Source organism: Columba livia, chromosome 3, assembly GCF_036013475.1.
Source record: "Columba livia isolate bColLiv1 breed racing homer chromosome 3, bColLiv1.pat.W.v2, whole genome shotgun sequence".
Taxonomy (NCBI): domain Eukaryota; kingdom Metazoa; phylum Chordata; class Aves; order Columbiformes; family Columbidae; genus Columba; species Columba livia.
Window position 1 is genome coordinate 113943669 of NC_088604.1, and position 19565 is coordinate 113963233.

General features: G+C 39.9%; 1 protein-coding gene across 20 annotated transcripts in view; it reads left to right on the forward strand.

Annotated features, from left to right (window-relative positions):
• Positions 1-19565, forward strand: part of PLEK (pleckstrin) — a 63929-nt gene that overhangs the window by 5456 nt on the left and 38908 nt on the right. For 19 of the 20 annotated variants that reach the window (XM_065059291.1, XM_065059296.1, XM_065059298.1 and 16 more), the window contains 3 exons: positions 1524-1591; positions 2028-2098; positions 2371-2498. The gene's annotated coding sequence lies outside the window, so the exon portion shown is untranslated. The remainder of the gene's footprint in view (positions 1-1523; positions 1592-2027; positions 2099-2370; positions 2499-19565) is intronic. The other variant, XM_065059305.1, reaches the window with a different exon arrangement.

The following is a 19565-nucleotide window of genomic DNA, read 5'->3' on the forward strand; positions in this document are numbered from 1 at the left end:
GATATCCGACTGGTTTTTAGAGTAAGTTTCAAACAATGGTGTATTTAGTTAGTTTCTGATTTTGCTAAAGCTCCTTTGCAGCAAAATTACAACCAAACTCGGACAAATATATATCTTTATGTAATTAAAAACTGTTTTGAGATTTGAATTTTAATATAGTTTTTAATATAGCATGTATCTTTGATCCCCTGAGCATGTTTTCCTTTGTTTTGCCTTGTGCTCCTCTACATATAAACATCCCTTTCCAATGTAGATGGATGTATTTGGTGTGGAGCCTTCCTATCTCTGTTAACCCAGGGTGAGGGCTGCCAGCTAATTAAATAATCTCCTGTCCTGGCCCTTAACAGGCTGTAAGCAGCTTTTCCCAGCAAAGCAGGTAAACCCTTGGGATGCTGCAGTAAAGGTTGAAAATACAGAATTTTTAAGCATATGCATGGTGTTACAGTCTCCGTGAGTATTTTATTAAAAAAAAAAGATAAACTACTCTTCTTTAATGCTCTAGAAGTGGTGACCTCACACACAGGAACAAAACAAAACCACCTTTTATGAACTGGCTTTGAGGGAAAGTGCTTTCAGCTGCGGTGGGTGGGGGGAGCTGCATTTTATCAGCAAAAGAGGAAGCCTTTTCAGATAGAAATGAAAACTGTCCTCTCTCGCCATGTTTGAATTGCCCCATTACTGCAGGTCCTGGACTCTAGTGCCTGTAAAACCCATGCACCACATTCGTCTGTAATAACAGGTAGAATAATAAGCAAATCTAAAGATACAACACTGACTAGAACTGACAAATAGTTGGAAAGATGAAGTGCCTCTCATTGTGTCTCTCTTACACCTACATCTGTCAGAAAAAGCAAAGGGAATCTGCCCTTATTTTCTTGCATATTTGTGAGAGCGTGTATAAATTGCCAAGGTTTAGGAGGAGAGGGAGATGACACTTTTCAGATCCAGTAAGCAATTTGATTTCCAATTTCTAGAGCAGATGCAGGTGTACAGTTGCCTTTATCATATGTGCATTTACCAAAATGGTGGTTATAAATGCTTCTGATCTGTGGATCTTGCTGCCCAAGGTGGTGTCAATCCTGACAGTAGGATTATTTCTTCGGGTACCCTTTTCAGTTCTTGGTGGTAATTAACAGCCCCCAAGGATTTAAAGCCACAGATTGAAAATCACCGCATGAAGTTTCTTATTTTTCCCCCTCTTAACTGGATTATAAAGAGTGGTCTTCTGATTTCTAAGACTTACTGCCAGTTCTGGGTAGGATAAACTGAGGATAAAAAATGCTTTCTGTATCTTTGACCCTGTGTCTATAATAGTATCACTGTATCAGAAAACTCTCCGCAGAACAAATATATGGAAACAATTTGCAGGAAAGATTGAGACTGAAAGGTTACATTTTTCTTGAGACTCTGCTGCTGGCATAATAATTTCATGTAGTGATCTTATTTGCCTAGCAGCTGATAAGATTTCTTGATGGCATCCAGCTGTAGCTGGGGTTGGTATAATTGGCTGCTTTTTTCTGCAGGCATTTGTTCTGGGGAGCTCTGGTACGAGCTGTGGGTTGACTGCTCAAAGGCCTTGCAGCAACTGGGGGTAAGTGCTGCAAGCACAAGTACAGTGTAGATTTTTTTTATTATATGTATTTTTTTACACTGTTTTGCTTGTCTACTATCATTGTAAAGGGTTATTGCTTTTGTTTAACTCTAAGGGATATACATGTTTTGATCTGACTTATGAAGTTCTTATCTTCTTGCATTAACTGATTAGATTGGCTTGTGCAGGATATTAAATGAGCTATTAATGTATGTAACTTCAATCTTGTGGAAACAATCCCTTGAATTATTCCCAGGTAGTACCTGTTTTATCACCGGTCATGTGTTGGCTGACTGGTTCAGATTTGGGCCAGTACCAATTCTGAAGGTGATGACTCAGGCAGCAAACTAGGCTGATAATTTAATAGTGAAACAATAGAGTCTGAACTGAAACAATGCCAAAAGATCTTGATTTGTTCTTTCTTTTTATGTGGCAGAGAGAAAACTGGGAAATGGCTTGATTGTTGATCCCTTAACAGTTTCATTTGGGAACAAATTTTGAATACCAGTAAGTAATCTGACTCTTTTTAAATGAATCAAAATAAACGTTGTTGTTGCATGGAGTACCTTTTAGCATATCAGGAGGTGAGAGTTTAATGAACGTACTGTGATTTTCTGTAGCTGTTAACCTTTTTTGTTGTCATAGGAGAGAAAAATAATAGCATTAACCAGTGCTGTCTGTGGCATTATATGGTAAATTGCATCCATCTTAGGTGTGGATTTTCCTGTAGATTTGATTGCTGTGATCTCAGTGCTCATGTAATCTGTTTTCATTTACAGTGGCATCACCTGTGTGAAAAATTAAGTACCTTGTTAGAGCCTTCAAGGAGAATGTGATGCAGCATGATCACATGTGTTCATCTAAATGTTCAAGGCCCCCTCAGCTGAGGAGATGAGACCACGCTGAGGTGAGCATCACATCTGTGATTCTCCACTCTGTGTCTCTGCCCATGCACAGACTGTCTTGGGAATGGATATTGAGGACTGTATGGTTTGTAGTTTCAATTTGAGAAATAGGAGGGAATATAACCCTATATCCCAACTAGGTCTGTTTGCCACAGGAGGTGTTGGTTTTGATTTTTGTTGTTTGGTTTTGCGTGTGTTTTGTTTCCACAGGAATTTAGAAGTGTATCTAAGACCTCTCGAGTAACTAATTTGGTGCTACTACAGCATACTTTCTGTATTTTTATAGCCATGACAGGTTTTACTATTTTAGACATGGTGAAACTGGTTTTGGTGATGCTCTTTCCTTGAGATGCAAAACTAGTGTATCATCTGTGCCTGTTCATTGCTGTTTGGATCATCATTGGATACTGTCTTCTACCACGGTAGTCTACAGATATTGTGGATCTGCAGCGCTGAACTAGAAAATCGCCGCAGTTCTTTAGTGGTGGAGGAAGTTTCAGTCCTCCTCTGCTGCTTTCAGTAGAAGAGTGATGTTACTCTCATGCTGCTTGGTGGGGATTCTGTGTTTTGTACCCAGAAAGCAAGTTCAGGTCCAGAATCTGAAGTGTTTGTGCATCCTGGGTTTTATCCTTTTGCCCCGGTGCTGGAAGGGATGGAATCTGCTACTGAATGCTTGGTCTTAGCGTGGTACAGTCACTCAAGGAATCATATAGCGACTATGCTTCCTGGCTTTCCTTAGAGAAAGAATAGTTAAAAGACTGCAACATTTATTGTGCAGAGTTGTTACAGCTTCTGGTAGCTCTTACTTTGTCCAGAGGCTAAAGAATCCCTTACAGGAATTATAACTTGGCTGGACTTGCTGTTAATCTGTTTTAATCTGAAGATCTTGTGTGATTTAAGTCTTTGGGCCTTCATGTTGCACAAGACTGCCTAATTAAAAGGGGCACTCTTCAGGGATGGGGTACAGCTTGTTACTGTGGTATGTTTTAAGTCATATGTACCATCTACTTTCTGGATTGCAATGGATATATAACTCCAGTGGATTTAACCTTAGCTTCTGATCAATTGTGATGTTGCTGAGCTCTCCCACAAGAAAAGGTGAAGATTTTCCTTTTCCAGAAGGACCTGCAGGGTTTCCAGAGGAGATTTTGAAAGTCAAAATAAAGACATTTGTGCATATTTTCATATCAGACTTAGCCTCACTACTTCTGTCTCCCTGCAGACAAAAGGTATGCATCAGGAAAGTGAAGTTCCTAAGCAAATGCCATGAAATTCTGGGTGACTTAGTTATACGGTACTATTTTTCTTCCCTCTGTCAATAGGGAAGAATTGTGCACTCTCAAAATTTTGTGGTTTTATTTTGCAGCCTGCACACTAAAAACAACTTCAGATTTTGTATTACTGGAATTTTACTGCGCCCTAAGCAATTTTACTACTGGACAAAAGTTTCCTCAAGTGTACTGTCTCTATTTTAAGCAGCATACGTGCTCCAGGCTGCCTTCAATGTGACATCTAGTTGCAAAAACCCACTCCTGTAAGCCTTTTCTGTAGCAGGAGGAGTAAGACCAATAGTCATTCTAATGCTTCTCAGCTGGTGGGGAACTCAACAGAATATTTTGTGGCTTGGGTGCATGTGTTTATGCATAAATAACCAAATTGAGGTTTAAGAGAACAGTATCACACAAAGAGTAGTGCAGATCATTCATTATCAGGATAATACTAATGAGATGAGATTTTCTTGTTGAAAAAAATCATATTATTGTGTAAAGAACTTCAAGTTTGTCTTTTCCCATTCAGCTGAAGGTATGTGACCCTTTCTCCAGACTTGGGGATAGTTGGTAAAATTGCAACAGAGTTAATGAGTGGGTAGATGAAGTATGTGATTGTATTGGAGGTTTGTGAGAGCTCTGTAATGTATGTAAATCTTGGTATTAAAAGGAAAAAAAAAAAAACATAACCAAAGACTTGTTTAATGTTGTAACAAATGTGTTACCTCTAAGTAATGCTATGACTGCATGGATTGAAACTGGACAAAGCTTTACTGAGGTGTATATGGTTCTGCTGGACCCACTATTCCCAAGATACCAGCAGGCTAGGGGTGAGACAGCACTGCCATTCTGACAAACCTGCTTAGTATAGTTGCAGTCAGTGCCTTTTTCCTGTCATTGCTCTTGCCAATTTTGGACTGGAATAAACAACACTGTAGTGGCTTTTTGGTCAAAGTAATATGCAGTTTTCTGGCTGACTTGAGCTCACAGGAGCACTTTGCTACCTTCCTGTTGCTAACCAGCAGAGCTAAAGGGGTAGGTCGTGTCTGGGAAATGTTTACGTTGTGGCCCTCTTGCAAATAGAAACTGTTCTGAGAAACAGCCCCCATGGCATGGGGAGGCAGAGTGCTACTTACTGGTTTTGGCCTGTGTAGTAATGAATCAATACAAATCATCAATACTATCTTGCAATACTTTGAGCAGGAACTCAGTAGCAAGCACCTGAGAGCTTTCATTCCCTGTGTGTGTGTCCTGTAATTGTACCCTGGGGTGAAAGGGCCAAACTGATGCCTCAATACCAGGGAACGTGTAGCCAGTCTTTCACAGAGCAAACACTGGATTTAGTACTGGATTTAGCTTGGGGTGGGAGGGTAAAGAGAAGGACTGCTGTTAGGGAGAAGGAGGGGACCATATAGATAATCATCTTGGGAGTGAATCCCTTTCTCCCTCCGCCAAGCAGGACAGTCTTGATCGTTAGCGTGTCAGATGTACCCACATGTAGTAGAGTGAGAAAATTTGTCTAGTGTGTATGGAGGCTTCCTCTTTTTCTATGACACATAAATGAAGATCTGCCTTTCATGGTCTGTCTGGTGACCGATGATAGGACCTGAGGGAATGGCAGGAAGATGTGCCAGCGGAGTTTAGTTTGGATGTTAGGGAAAGGTTCTTCACCCATAGGGTGCTGGAGCACTGGGACAGGCTCCCCAGGGAAGTGTCACAGCCCCAAGCCTGACAATGTTTAAGAAGCAGTTGGAAAACACCCTCAGACACATGGTGTGAATTTTGGGGTTGTCCTGTGCAGGGACAGGAGTTGGACTCGATGATCCTTGTGGGTCCCTTCCAACTCAGGACATTCTGTGTTGAACAACCTGCAGCCCTTCTTGTATGGGCTGTCAGTTTTGGGTTGTATTTTTTTTAAGCACTGCTGTTTTGAGTGCAACAGAGAATATTTTAGATGAATTCTTCAGGGAAATTATTTTCAGTAAACCTGGTTGTCAACACTCAGAAGGCTTTGGATACAGCTTAAAACTGTTTGCAAACTTTGAAAGGTCAGGGCCTTTGAAATAGTTGGGTGGAGAAAGCAGTGTTTTAAAAATAAAATAGAAAAACTTGCCCAGAATCTGAGCTGTGTTGCTTCCAGAGCCTCCCAGTTCCTGTAAAGTCTGAGTGACCCTGCAAATGGACTTTTTAAAGAGGAAATGCTGCTACCTGATCAAGGCCCTTGAAGGTGCTAGAAAAGAGCAGAAAATGTCTAAACCCGGTAAATCTCGTGGTAGCAGGATGAAAAACATGTATCGTTGAAGTAGTCAGAGCTGGAATCCTCTAAAGTGCTTGGGACCTGTGGATAAAGCACCAGATTCTTGGGAGTTCTGTAACAGAACTAGAATACAACTTAAACAAGGACTATGTCATCTTTTAATTCATGTTGATGTGGAGTGAAATGTGTGTAAGAGTAAAAAACAAAATCAAAAAAGCCAAACCAAGAAACTTGCTCTACTGTAACTCCAGGTTTGGGAATATATCTTGTTTTTACAGTGGTTGATTAAGTATTTTGTTTGTAGAGTAGTTAAGGAAGAACTTGCCTCTTTAATGGTAAATAGTTTATTGGTATTGTAGTAACATTCAGTGCATGTTTTACTGCTTAAATGGTTAATTTGTTAGTGAACATGTACCTTTATCTTCTGAATATGTGGGTGTTTGTTCTGATTGAATGCATATATCTGTAGTTGCATGCTATATAATATAATGAAAGTTTAAAATATGTGGTTCTTGGCATCAGAGCAGCCAGTTTAAGCATTTTCTCGAGATCTCCATTAATGAGTAGCCAGCTTTGAGTCTTCTCTGGTATATTTCGTGACAGTGTTGAGATAATTATATTTTGAGGAAGCTTGGGTTAGGGGAACTTTGCAGGTAACTTCTAGTTAAGAAATTAAAATAGTTTCCTAGGGATCCTGGTTCTACTGAGATAAGAGCTCGAGCTGAAAGTGAGCTGAACCCCTGGGCAGAGCAGTGTCGCAGATGAGCAATTGAGGCTCCTGCTTGCTGCACAGCAAAGTTTAGATCACTTAAAGAAAAGTGCAACTTAACAGAGTTTGATGGCAAGGTTCGCTTTTACTACTGCATGGAGGAAATATGCCAAGCAGAATTGGGTGAGAGTTGTTTTCAAGTGATTTCTCTGGGGACAGGAGATGTGAAATAGGAGATGTCCTCCCGTTGAGTCATGAGGTTCAGAACAAACCCCCTTGTTTTCTAAACTGCTTCTCAGAGAGGAGTCTAAGTGTGGCTAGATCCAAACTTAGCTCCTTACTTGATCGTTAGTTCTAGTCTAAGAGACATAGAGGGTAAGGGAGAACAGGTAAGGGATTATATGTATATATATGTATTAGAAGGGGGTTGGTTAGTAGGTCAAGAGAGGTTCTCCTTCCCCTCTACTCTGCCCTGGTGAGACCACATCCAGAATATTGTGTCCAGTTCTGGGCCCCTCAGTTCCAGAAGGACAGGGAACTGCTGGAGACAGTCCAGCACAGGGCAACAAAGATGATGAAGGGAGTGGAGCATCTCCCTTATGAGGAAAGGCTGAGGGAGCTGGGTCTCTTTAGTTTGGAGAAGAGGAGACTGAGGGGTGACCTCATTAATGCTTATAAATAGATAAAGGCTGAGTGTTATGAGGATGGAGCCAGGCTCTTCTCAGTGACAACCAATGGTAAGACAAGGGGTAATGGGTATAAACTGGAACACAAGAGGTTCCACTTAAATTTGAGAAGAAACTTCTTCATGGTGAGGGTGACAGACACTGGAACAGGCTGCCCAGCGGGGTTGTGGAGTCTCCTACTCTAGAGACATTCAAAACCTGCCTGGACAATTTCCTGTGTAACCTCATCTGGGTGTTCCTGCTCCAGCAGGGGGATTGGACTGGATGACTTTTTGAGGTCCCTTTCAATCCCTGACATTCTGTGATTCTGTGATTATATGTATTTATGGCCAAAGGTTTATATGTGCACACTTGATTCTGTATACAGCTTGGCTAGGCTTTCAAAGTTTTCTTTATTCTGCATCTCAACCTGCTTAGCTGCCCTCCAGGATCCTGATGTCAAGTTGTTCTGAAGTCTGGATCCAACATCTCTCAAAGCAAACTTTTGGGCATTGAAGTTTGTAGAAATAAATGATTTAATGGAGTAGTACAGCAGTAGGGTTGCTCAAGCTGGGTGCCTTTGCAGAGGTCCCGGTGAAGTGTAGAAATCCCTGGGATTTTATACTGTTACAAAATAGTTACCCACCCCTCACATCATGATTCAGCCCAATAGCAATATTTGAGTCTGGGGTTTTCTTGCTTCTCATTGGATCCTTTTCACTGATCTCAGATGGGTCTTTTACAGTTCATAGCCTAGAAGATGTTGTTTTGTCTAAATGAATCCTGTTTCTTCTCAGCAAAGTGCAGAACAGGCCTTATCTCACAGATGTCCACAGTAAACTGTAGCTTCTTTTACATTAAGTAGATGCAGATTTGGTAAATATGAGCAGAACTTTATAGCGTGCAGCTTAAGGTTTCAGCAAATTCAGCTTACTAAGTAACATGAAGTAGACAGTATATTAAAAATCGCACAACCTTAGAATTCTGATATGACTGATATGAAACTTAAATTGGGCTCATCCAGTGATCTGTGAATAGTAAAAAAATAATTGCTGTACGGCCAGCTTGTGTAGCAGAGAGACCTCAAAGCAGACTCACCCAGGCTGTCATATTTATGGGATAAAGTGGTTGGCCTGTAGTCAAATTGCATACAGTGAGCCTTAGGGCTGGGATACAGGCTCACCAGCATCCTGAAACTCACCCTGTGGTGTGGTCCTGTTCAGGAACCAGACCTTGGTCATATGTGTTCTAATGTATTCTTACATCTTTACTTGCGTAAGGTTCAGCTTACACCCCGTTAATTCTGTTCTGGTTTGTGGAATTACTATGTGCTTCAGTGCTTAAGTTTCCTGCAGAGCTGGGGGTGCCAAACCTTGATTAGGACCACAGTGGTTCTTTGCTACAACTATTAGCAAATCAATCTCTTTAACATCTATGAGGTGGGTAAGTGTTAACCCTAAAGCCAAAGACAAATTTTCTAGTGTACGTACTTTTCTGGATGGTACCAGGGGAGCACCTCCACTAATAAATACTCTGTTCACAGCACTGAGTTTAAATAGGGAATTTTTACTACTAAATTTTTCACCTGTTTGTGTGACCTCACACACTGGGTGTTTCAGGTGGACATATAAACTTTAAGGTCTCTTTTGAAATGTCATCTTTGAAAGGCAATAACACTACTAGGTGAAGGATTCGGAAATTCTTATACAAATACAGTGTATTTATATGTGCATTGATATTTATATAGTATAAACCATAATTACAAAACAATACATATTTGCATATATATAATATATGGTAAACCCAACATTGCTTGACATGTCCAGCCTAAATACTTTTTTGTAGAGTGGTGAAAAAAAAAAATTAAGGATTCCTATTGACTTCTAAAAGGTTCAAAGCATAACATCAACAGTGTTAGATGAATTTTCTTATTGTCTGCAAAAACCTTCATAAGAGAGGAACAGAATAGCTCACTAATAATATTTCCCCTCTCAAAAGAGAGAAAAAACTCAAAAGCTGCGTATTTTCTTTGCTTCAGTCCTGCACTAAATTCATGGTGACTCCAGTCTTTTAAAGATATTCAAGTAGACTTTACTGTTTCATGTTTAAATGATAACAGGATCTCTAAGACTGTGTACCATCAGGTTTGAAAACAACTCAAAATATTAAAAGCATTAATAAGAAAATCCACTTTGAGTTTGCTTAGCTGTACAATAAGTAATTTACCTGGCTCTCAGCACAACCGGTAGCTTCTGTGTCAGTGTTTGGGATGATTGGTCCCTTGCTATGGATTATCTCGTAAACATAAATGTTTTGTGAATTAATAGTAGCATGTTTTTTAAGGATAAAAGGAGATATAAACCTAATTATCTAGTTATTGTATTTTGCAACAACACATTGCTCCCTACAGCTATAGGTAAATATCCAACTGAAACAAAGATCACTTCTATAAATTTGTAAGCATTTGTCACTTAAAAATCCTTTGGTAAAAGATGCTAAAGCTGTAAACCTTGGTGTTGAGAAGATCTGATTTTGACCTGGATGGTCCCTACAGAGATATTCAGATTCTAAGCTGAGTTTCTTCCCTCAAATACATGCATTGTCTTCAGTAATAAGTTTGTATGTGCACCGGAGGAAGCTGTTTGGCTTATTCTTGGAGCAAGTCAAAATTACACCCGGCTTCTTCATGATCAGCTGTACATCTTCCTGTTATCTCTTGTGTATTACTGATGTGTGGAAGGCACAGAAGAAAATCTTTGCCTTGGAGGAATTTACTGCCTAATTATAGACAACAATGAAATGTTATTAGACTATTTTATTGGGGTTTAGATCTCACTATTTTTTACCACGAGGAGGAAGAGTATATGCTGTCAGTTTTGCTCTTCTTACTGGAAGTTTCCCCCATATGATCTACTTGCATGAACCTGCTTCCTAATTCAGTTCTTAAAATATTATCACAGTATCACGGTATGTTAGGGATTGGAAGGGACCTCAAAAGATCATCTAGTCCAATCCCCCTGCTGGAGCAGGAACGCCTAGGTGAGGTCGCACAGGAACATGTCCAGGCGGGTTTGAATGTCTCCAGAGAAGGAGACTCCACAACCTCCCTGGGCAGCCTGTTCCAGTGCTCTCTCACCCTTACTGAGAAGAAGTTTTTTCTCAAATTTAAGTGGAACCTCTTGTGTTCCAGCTTGATCCCATTACCCCTTGTCCTATCATTGTTTGCCACCAAGAAAAGCCTGGCTCCATCCTCATGGCACTTACACTCTATATATTTATAAACATTAATAAGGTCCCCCCTTAGTCTCCTCTTCTCCAAACTAAAGAGACCCAGCTCCCTCAGCCTTTCTTCATAAGGGAGGTGCTCCACTCCCTTAATCATCTTGGTTGCCCTACGCTGGACCCTCTCCAGCAGTTCCCTGTCCTTCTTGAACTGAGGGGCCCAGAACTGGACACAATATTCCAGATGTGGTCTCACCAGGGTGGAGTAGAGGGGAAGGAGAACCTCTCTGGACCTACTAACCACCCCCCTTCTAATACACCCCAGGATGCCATTGGCCTTCCTGGCCACAAGGGCACAGTGCTGGCTCATGGTCATCCTGTTGTCCACCAGGATCCGCAGGTCCCTTTCCCCTACATTGCTCTCTAATATGTAATTTCCCAACCTATACTGGAACCTGGGGTTATTCCTGCCCAGATGCAGGACTCTACACTTGCCCTTGTTAAATTTCATCAGGTTATTCCCCACCCAACTCTCCAGCCTGTCCAGGTCTCTGGATGGCAGCACAGCCTTCTGGTGTGTCAGCCACACCTCCCAGCTTAGTGTCATCAGCAAACTTGCTGATAGTACACTCTATTCCTTCGTCTAAATCCTTAATGAATATATTGAATAATATTGGCCCTCTTAGCTAAAACACTTCATGTAGTTGAAGTTTTTTCTGCAGTTAATTACTCTGACAATTGGGCTGGGGAGCGAATACACATGTAGTTATGTTGGCAGACTGGGGAGAAGGGAAAAAATTAGATGAAAAGAGCCGTAATAAGTGGCAGGGAGTAGGAGCTTCTTCACTTGCCCGCTGTCACCAAGGCATCTCCAGCCACAGGGGTAGTTCTTGACACCCATTGGATGAGTAAAGCTGGATTTTGTTATCAGACTGGAGACCAGGGCTGTATCTGGATCACGCTGAGTCCGAGTGTGGTGCATGTGGACAAGGAAGAGCTGGCAACAGATGGCATCAGAGTGGAAAGAATGAGGCAGCTCAGCAGCTGGCAATGTTCCTGCTGCATTTCGCCAATTATTTGTTTTTCTTTAGGAAAGAATTTGGTGTTGCTTAAGTCTTGTTATTAGTTTTGTAGTCATTGATCCTAGGAAATCATCTTGTCTCCTCTGAATTTAGTATTCCTTAAATTTAAAGCAATTTTAGACGCTAAGGAATATGACTAGTGATCACATTTTAGGCCTGGATTTTCTTAAAACAAGTCTGAGTTATGCATAAACATTATGGCAAAGGGTTCCCCAAAACCCTCAGCAGAATATTCCACTCTGTGGCAGATGGTTCTACTGTAATTACTGATTCATAATCTTTTGAAAAAGGAAGGAAGCTACTCATGAATTTATGAACTAAGCATTTCAGCTAAATTAACTTGTTCATGTCAGCTTACTGCTTTCACAATAAGCTCAGTGTTAGAAAATACTGCTTATATTTTACAAGTAGGGGTGATGTAGTTAGTGATTGCATAGAAGAAGAGGACTCATACTTTTTAAAAAAAATCTTATAAGTATCTCTTAAGCTTTGTTAGATAGATATTTTTATCAATCATTCCTGTTTTTCTTAAGCAAAAACCTAAAATGTATAAAACCAAGCATTAAGTTAAGCTCTAGGAAGTTTAGCAGTTTAGTTTTCAGAAGAGATGGGATGCTCGTTGGCTAAATTTTCATGTGCTTTAAGTCTTGCCATAGGTTTAAATTATCAATAACTTGTTAATGAATAACAGTGACCGTTAAGCTTAAATTTTAATACTTTTTATATGTCTGTTTAGTTAAAAAAAAATCTGTGTAGCTGCCTGTGAGGAGGACAACTGCTTTCTTGAAGGGAGAATTTATCTAATTATACATAAACATTTATTCCATGCTCATCACCATAGTAACTGAGGCCTGAAGTTGCTGTGCTTTGCTGAGCAGGGTTGCAAATACTGCGGTGAGCCGGGGCCTGAACCTTCTGTATGAGGATGCTCTTGGTGCATTCGTTTGGGGCACGTCTTGTGCCACTATTCGTATTCCTGTGGCTCTAAGCGTGGTGGAAACAGAGGGCTAGTGTGACTGAAAAATAACCTCCCCAAAAATTAACGTACACCAAATCGTCCTTCTGAGCTGGCTGACCACAATGATTGCGTGAGCACTGGGGAGAGTCATGAATGTGTGATTGTGAGAAGTGTGGGGAGTGACAACTACAAATTAAGCTGATTTTAAAAGCTGCCACTGAAGCTACTTGTTTCGGGCCTGACTATGCTGCAGCTGGAATGGTTGAAAAACAGGTATTGGGTTGGGCGTTAAGCCAGCTTAAGTGAGGAAATGATCTAACCCATATTAATTTTGAAGTGTTTTTGTGACTTTAGCAGTACATTCCTGTGCCAAGTATATCTACTGCCTATACTGAAGTGATGTGCTGAGAAAGGAAAATGCTAAAAGGATGGAAATTTGATGTCTCATGTGCTGACCTCTGAAAAGTGGCCACAGAATTTTATCAGAATGTTGACTTCAGAGATGCATATCTTTATTTTCAGTCTTATATTCTTTTTATCTGTACCGAGACAATTGCTTTCTGAGATGCCTGATCTTTTTACTTCAGCTTTCTTTTTAACAGTGGGAAGGGTAGTAGCGACCCTGTTTCCCTGAAAATAAAACAGGGTCTTATTATTTTTTGCTAAAAAAAAATGTGTTAGGGCTTATTTCCAGGGGATGTCTTATTTTTCTTATTTTTTTAATTTATTTTTAAACAAAAAAATTGGCATTTATTCAAATATAGTCATGCCATCACATTCTGTCACATCTGTCCTGCTGCATTCTATTGCCAGTTAATTTTACTTTTTTACACATGTAGCTGCCTGGACACTGTTTGAATTGACTTTTTAAAATGAACTGTAACTAGGACTTATTGTTGGAGTAGGACTTATATTTTAAGCATCCTCAAAAATCCTGAAAAATCATGCTAGGCCTTATTTTTGGGGAAACAGGGTAGCTATTTCTGTAGCCTATTTGTAAATAAATCTTAGATTCCTTTTCTGCTACTTCCTCTGTCTTTTAAAACATTGTAATAGAATGTGTTTTGTAACTACAAAACTTTACAGACTCAGCTTCTAAAACATTTATCCTAAAAACCTGAGGGCTTTTACTTTTTATCTGTTATGTTAACTGCGACTTCACTTTAAGCCTTTAAAATTATGGTGCCGTTTTATTTTCCAGTGCACTTTAGATCATCACTTCTCCGTTCAAGGTCCTGATTCCATGGAGACTTGTGCATTTAACTGTGGGTGTTTCAAGCAGCACCACTGATTTATTGCTGTTCCTCTACTGTTACCTGATTTGAAGACAGGTACTGGGGAATCTACATTACTTCTGCAGTATTTGCAAAGAGATAAATGATTTGCAGGTGTAACAAAGCACTACAGTTAATCACGCAAGCAAACTGCAGTGTGAAATGTGATCTCCTATAGCCATTTATAGTCTGAGTTTTTCAGAGCTGTAACTCTGCTGTTGGCTTCACTTCTGTGGCTGTTGTAGATTACATTTGCAATCGAGTTGTTGCCAAACTTCCACTGGATGTTAAGGTCATGTTTACTACTGCACAACCGCATAGTGAAGAGTTGCAGTGAAAGCAAAATAAACTTTAAGACTCTTGACAAAGCAGCTCAGCATCGCTCTATAGGAGCCTGATAGCAAGTGGACGTTGGGCAGAAGCTCAAACTGACTGTAGATTGAAGCAGAATGTTGTTGGCAGCAGTTAAATTTTACTGTTTCATTATAGCTGATGTGTCCTTGACTGCAGCTCTAATAAAAACATCGTGTGCGTGTTCTGAGCGCTGTTTAAAAAAGAACATAGATGTAAGAAAACTGAAGTGTGCGGCTCTCCATATGTGGTGTTAGTTCTGTGCAAGGTTTTTGTCTCGTTAACCAGATCGAGTGATCTGGTAGCCTCCTAGAAGAGCCGTGCACATTCAATTTCTGGCACTGCTGAGGAGAAGAAAGCTGTTACTGGAAGATTTGAGTTCTTGTTATTCCTTCAGGGAATGGATAGAAAGACTAAATGTGGTCCTCCTGGATGAGGGTTAAGGTGTGCTGGCAGAGAGCTGCAATGGAGCTCATGTTATGGCCACAACTGTTCTGTATTACGCATTCACACACCCCTTTTTTGTTTGAAAATCTTGCAGATAGATGTATTTAGCTGGTGTGAAAGCCAGCAGCTACTTGATCTTCAGGAAAACAAACCCCAAGCCAAAACCCAAAAAACACGTTACAGCCAAGGGAAGGAGTATTACTGCTGCTGACATTTTGAGAAGCCTTTTTTACTGAGCTTTAAGAACAAGGTGTATGCAGTGATGGTCAGCTGCATTTGACAAGCGAAATTCTTGAATACATCAAGTTCCTTGTGTGAAAACAGGCCACAGAGGGGAGAGATTATTTATTTGTTATCTTTATAGAAGGGAAGATAAATCTCTTTTTTGTTAAACACCAAAAATCCATAAAGGACCAACACTTTATTGTCCCACTTGTATAAAAGGCTTCAGCTGGAGGGCTCTACTTTTTAAAGACTGGACAACCAAATATCGAGTATTAGTGTGCAAGAATCAGAATTTTATTTCTGATACTATGGACTTTTTTTTTTTCCTGATTTCTCCCCAGTTTTCAGTTCCTGAAAAGTTGAGACAAGTAGTATTTTGGGGGATTATTTTGCTGACTTTCTGGTGTGTCACAAAAACATGTGCGAAAGTTCACAGAATGGTGTTAGGATTGGAAATATAATAGTTATGGCCAGACCCAGCAAGGTTTGTATACTTTCAAATCCCAATGAACCTGATGGGGTTTGAAACCTTTTATCACAACTGGACTCAGCGCCTTTTTTCTACTGTCAGTTACTTTTGCTGATTTATTTTTGTTCTACTATTATTTCCTATTATAAATATGATTAAAAGCAATTTGGAGTAATTCCAATACTTGTGTATCAGGGAGGATGTGCACTGCCGAAAAGGGATCAATTTTAGTTCCTCTGTTTCAATATGATCAATATCTTTTAAATATCAGTGAAGATGCTCATATGCTTTCTAAATATTTTTTCTTAAGTATCAGATATTTTTGTGGACAACTTTTAGTTACACTTCAACGTGGCCGTGTTTGCAAGCTCCTGCTCTTATTTCATTATTTGTGTTAAAAGTATGGAAGATAAAAACACTTTTGTCTCCATTGATATTTCACAGATGCACATTACTCAGAAATGGCAGCGCATCACATAGAATGTTGTAAATGCTCTCTTTTACCAGGCAGGTCAAATAACTTAAATAAAGCCATTCTGCATTGTAAAACCTCTGAAAGGTTTCAATGCGTTCTTGAAAGCTTCATGTATGTTGTAATGATATCCATACAAGTGAGCTTCCAAATCAATATATTGACTTTGCTCCTAAACTGGAGGTGCTGTAGTTGCTGAGAGCCAAGTTTCACACTCAAATATAATTAACAGTCTTGTTATTATTTATTAATTATATTAACAGAGATGTCCTGATAACTGTTCTGGTTTTCTATGCTTGTGTTTTGTGCTTGCTTTGCCAGGCAGGAGTCGAACTGACTGTATTTGGGCTCTCCAGTCCCATCCCCTTTTTCTCGAGTTAAAATTTGGACATGGCTCCTGTGCCAGGTAGCACAAAAAAGAACCACATTGGGATAAAAAGTCTGGTACTCATTGATGTGCAGGGTTAAGTAGATATGTAACTTAGTAAGGATCATACCCTACCCTTTTTTGTTTTTTCTGATTTGGAATAAGAGGCTTGAAGCCAAGAGAACCTTGAAGAGCCAAATGACTCTTTTAACCTTTCATCTTCTTAGAAAGCAATATTGAAAAAAAAATCACTGTTTATCAGTCTTATGTCTGTGAGCCATAATAATTTTACAGGCGTGATACATAGCGCACTAGGTAAGTAATCTATAATGTTGCTTAGTTACATACAATCTTAGTTATGAAATAGCTCTTTAGATCAAAACAGTTGTGGAAATTTTTCTGCAACAAAATTTCCAGCTACTAGATCGAATAAATTAAGCATCTCAAACTTTGAGTTAAATTTTTGTGTGCAAATATTTGATTTCTACTAAATATGCTTGAAAATGAAAAAGCTTTGATAAGTTTTTAGTTGGCATGTGCTTTCCTAAACTTAAATATTAGGAAATGATTTAAATAACAAGGGACAATTGTTACCTTCTCAGAATTGTCAGTTATTTTTCTGTTCTTACAACTTCTAATGTCCCTTTTTCTTTCAAGTGAAGTAAAGCAGATAGACACTTGGCAATTCTGAAATTCAAGCTGTATATCTAGATATCAGGCTTTGGTTAAAATGTTCTGGATCAGTTTATATGGGTGACTGTTTGAACTGGAGTGAAACTAAGTTCTTGTTTCTCAGACTTGAATTCTAATTACCTACCTTGTATTCTGTCCTTTGCCTTTTTATCTTCAACTGAATTCTGCTCCAGTGTTTTGTGTTTCTCAGTAGCAGTTTCAAGTTGTAAGAGGATTTATGTTTTTCAGGATCTTTAAAAAGCCCACAATTTATTTTCAAATACGGGAAAAAATAATCTGCTTAAAGAAACAGAAAAAGAGTCATGGAATGAGTGTAAATATTGACATGTTGTCTTTGTAAGCTACCAGTCTTGCTAGGAAACTCAATGTCAAGTTCACTTTAAGTCATTGTACTCAAAGTAAGTCAAATGAGTGATGAAAATGTGATGTTCCTCAGTAAGGACTTTTACTTGACCTAAGGAAATGATCTTTGCTACATGCCAAAATGTATCACTGAGGATGCTTTTTTATCTGCTTTCTATGTTCAAGCTGTATCAGTATTCACACTGAACTTCCAGGAGATTCTCTGGATGTTTCATTTTATGAAACATCAGCAACAGATGTAATTATGAAAAAAAAAGGGGGGGGGGGGGCGGCGGCAACCAAGGCAGCTTTACACAGCTGTCCCTTTTCCCTCTGGGACTTATTAAGTGTTATACAAACAAAACTCTCTGGGTGCCTTTGCTTGCATAGGGACTTAGTCTTTTCTCAAGATATGCTCTCTGACCTGTTTTGTTTCATTATTGATATTCTTTTAGCAATTTACGTTTGCCACATAGCATGATAGTTTTGTAGGGTTAACTGCCTGTGAACAGGTGAAGTTGTGTTCTGAACAATTACTGTGAGCATAGAGCGTGATCTGATGTGATCTGCAATTTGGATGGGTTTTGGCTTTTTTGTTTGTTTGTTTTTCTTAAGTTATCACACCAGAGTTGGCTTTTCAGACTTAACATTTAGCTTTCTGTTTAGCTGACCGTGACCTGCAGCTCAATCTACCTTTACTACTGTTGATTATGTGTAAGCCAAAATGCAGCACATGTGCTTATACCATAGCTGGCTTTGAAGTGATGGCAAGTATTGAAGATAGGGAAGACTTACAATATTTATTTAAGTTAAGACTTCAATAGGAGGAAATAGTTTTGAGCAGCATGTGCTATTTTTTATGTGGCTAGTCATAAATCAAGATCGTATGATATTTGGAGCAGAAAATCACAGAATCGACTGGGCTGGAAAGACCTCAGAGATCATCGAGTCCAACCCTTGGTCCAACTTCAGTCCATTGACTAGATCATGGCACTAAGTGCCATGTCCAATCTCAGTTTAAAAACCTCCAGGGACGGCGAGTCCAGCACCTCCCTGGGCAGCCATTCCAATGCCTGACCACTCTCTCTGCAAGGAATTTCTTTCTAATATCCAGCCTAAATTTTCCCTGGCAGAGTTTAAGCCCATGCCCCTTTGTCTTATTGCTGACTGCCTGGGGGAAGAGACCAATCCCCACCTGGCTATAACTTCCCTTCAGGTAGTTACAGAGAGTGATGAGGTCACCTCTAAGCCTCCTCTTCTCCAGACTAAACAACCCCAGCTCCCTCAGCCTCTCCTCATAGGTCTTATGTTCAAGTCCCTTCACCAGTCTTGTTGCTCTTCTCTGGACCTGCCCCAGCACTTCAATGTCTTTCCTGAACTGAGGGGCCCAGAACTGAACACAATACTCCAGGTGTGGCCTCACCAATGCAGAGTACAGGGGAAGGATCACTTCCCTTGTCCTGCTGACCACGCTATTTTTGATACAGGACAGGATACCATTGGCCTTCTTGGCCACCTGGGCACACTGTTGGCTCATGCTGAGCTTCCTCTCAATTAGTACCCCCAGGTCCCTTTCTGCCTGACTGCTCTCCAGCCACTCTGTGCCCAGCCTGATGTATTTTGCCTAATCCTTTCTACCCCATTTTGCTCTACAGAGCTTCGACCTGCAGATAGATCTGTGTGTGTAGGTCTGTATATTGATCTGTATAAATAGAAGTTAGTTATTCATGGCAGAACCGTTTCTTGAAACTCCTACAAAGCTGGTAACCAGGTGAGAAGTGTCTCTAGTGCTCTGAGTGCACAAACCCTTCTGAAACACAGAAACTTATGTCTAAAAAACAGCCTTATTACCTATCACATGCAAAATATGTTTACCCTGATATTTTGAAATTACTGCTTCAACAGGCCTCAGAGGGCTCATTGTCCCCTTTGTGTGCGTGTTATTCCCACTGTTGACGATGGGAATTAGCTAAATGTGTCAGGAGGGGGATATACCCATTGGACTAGAACTTAGGCAGCAGGGAATATGAAATTCTCTAGCTATTAGATGGTGAGAACAGCACAGCTTACTCATTGCTCCCACTTGGCTTGTCACTTCTGTGTTTTGTGATTTATTTTGTTTTAATTTTTGTATATTTTTCACCCCTAATAAAACAGTAGTATAAGCAGCAGTTGAGAAGTGATCATAGCACAGTGTTACTGTGATAGAAATTGCAGCTCAGAGCTCCAGAACAAGCGGGGCACAGAATTTTGAATGATAGAAGTGAG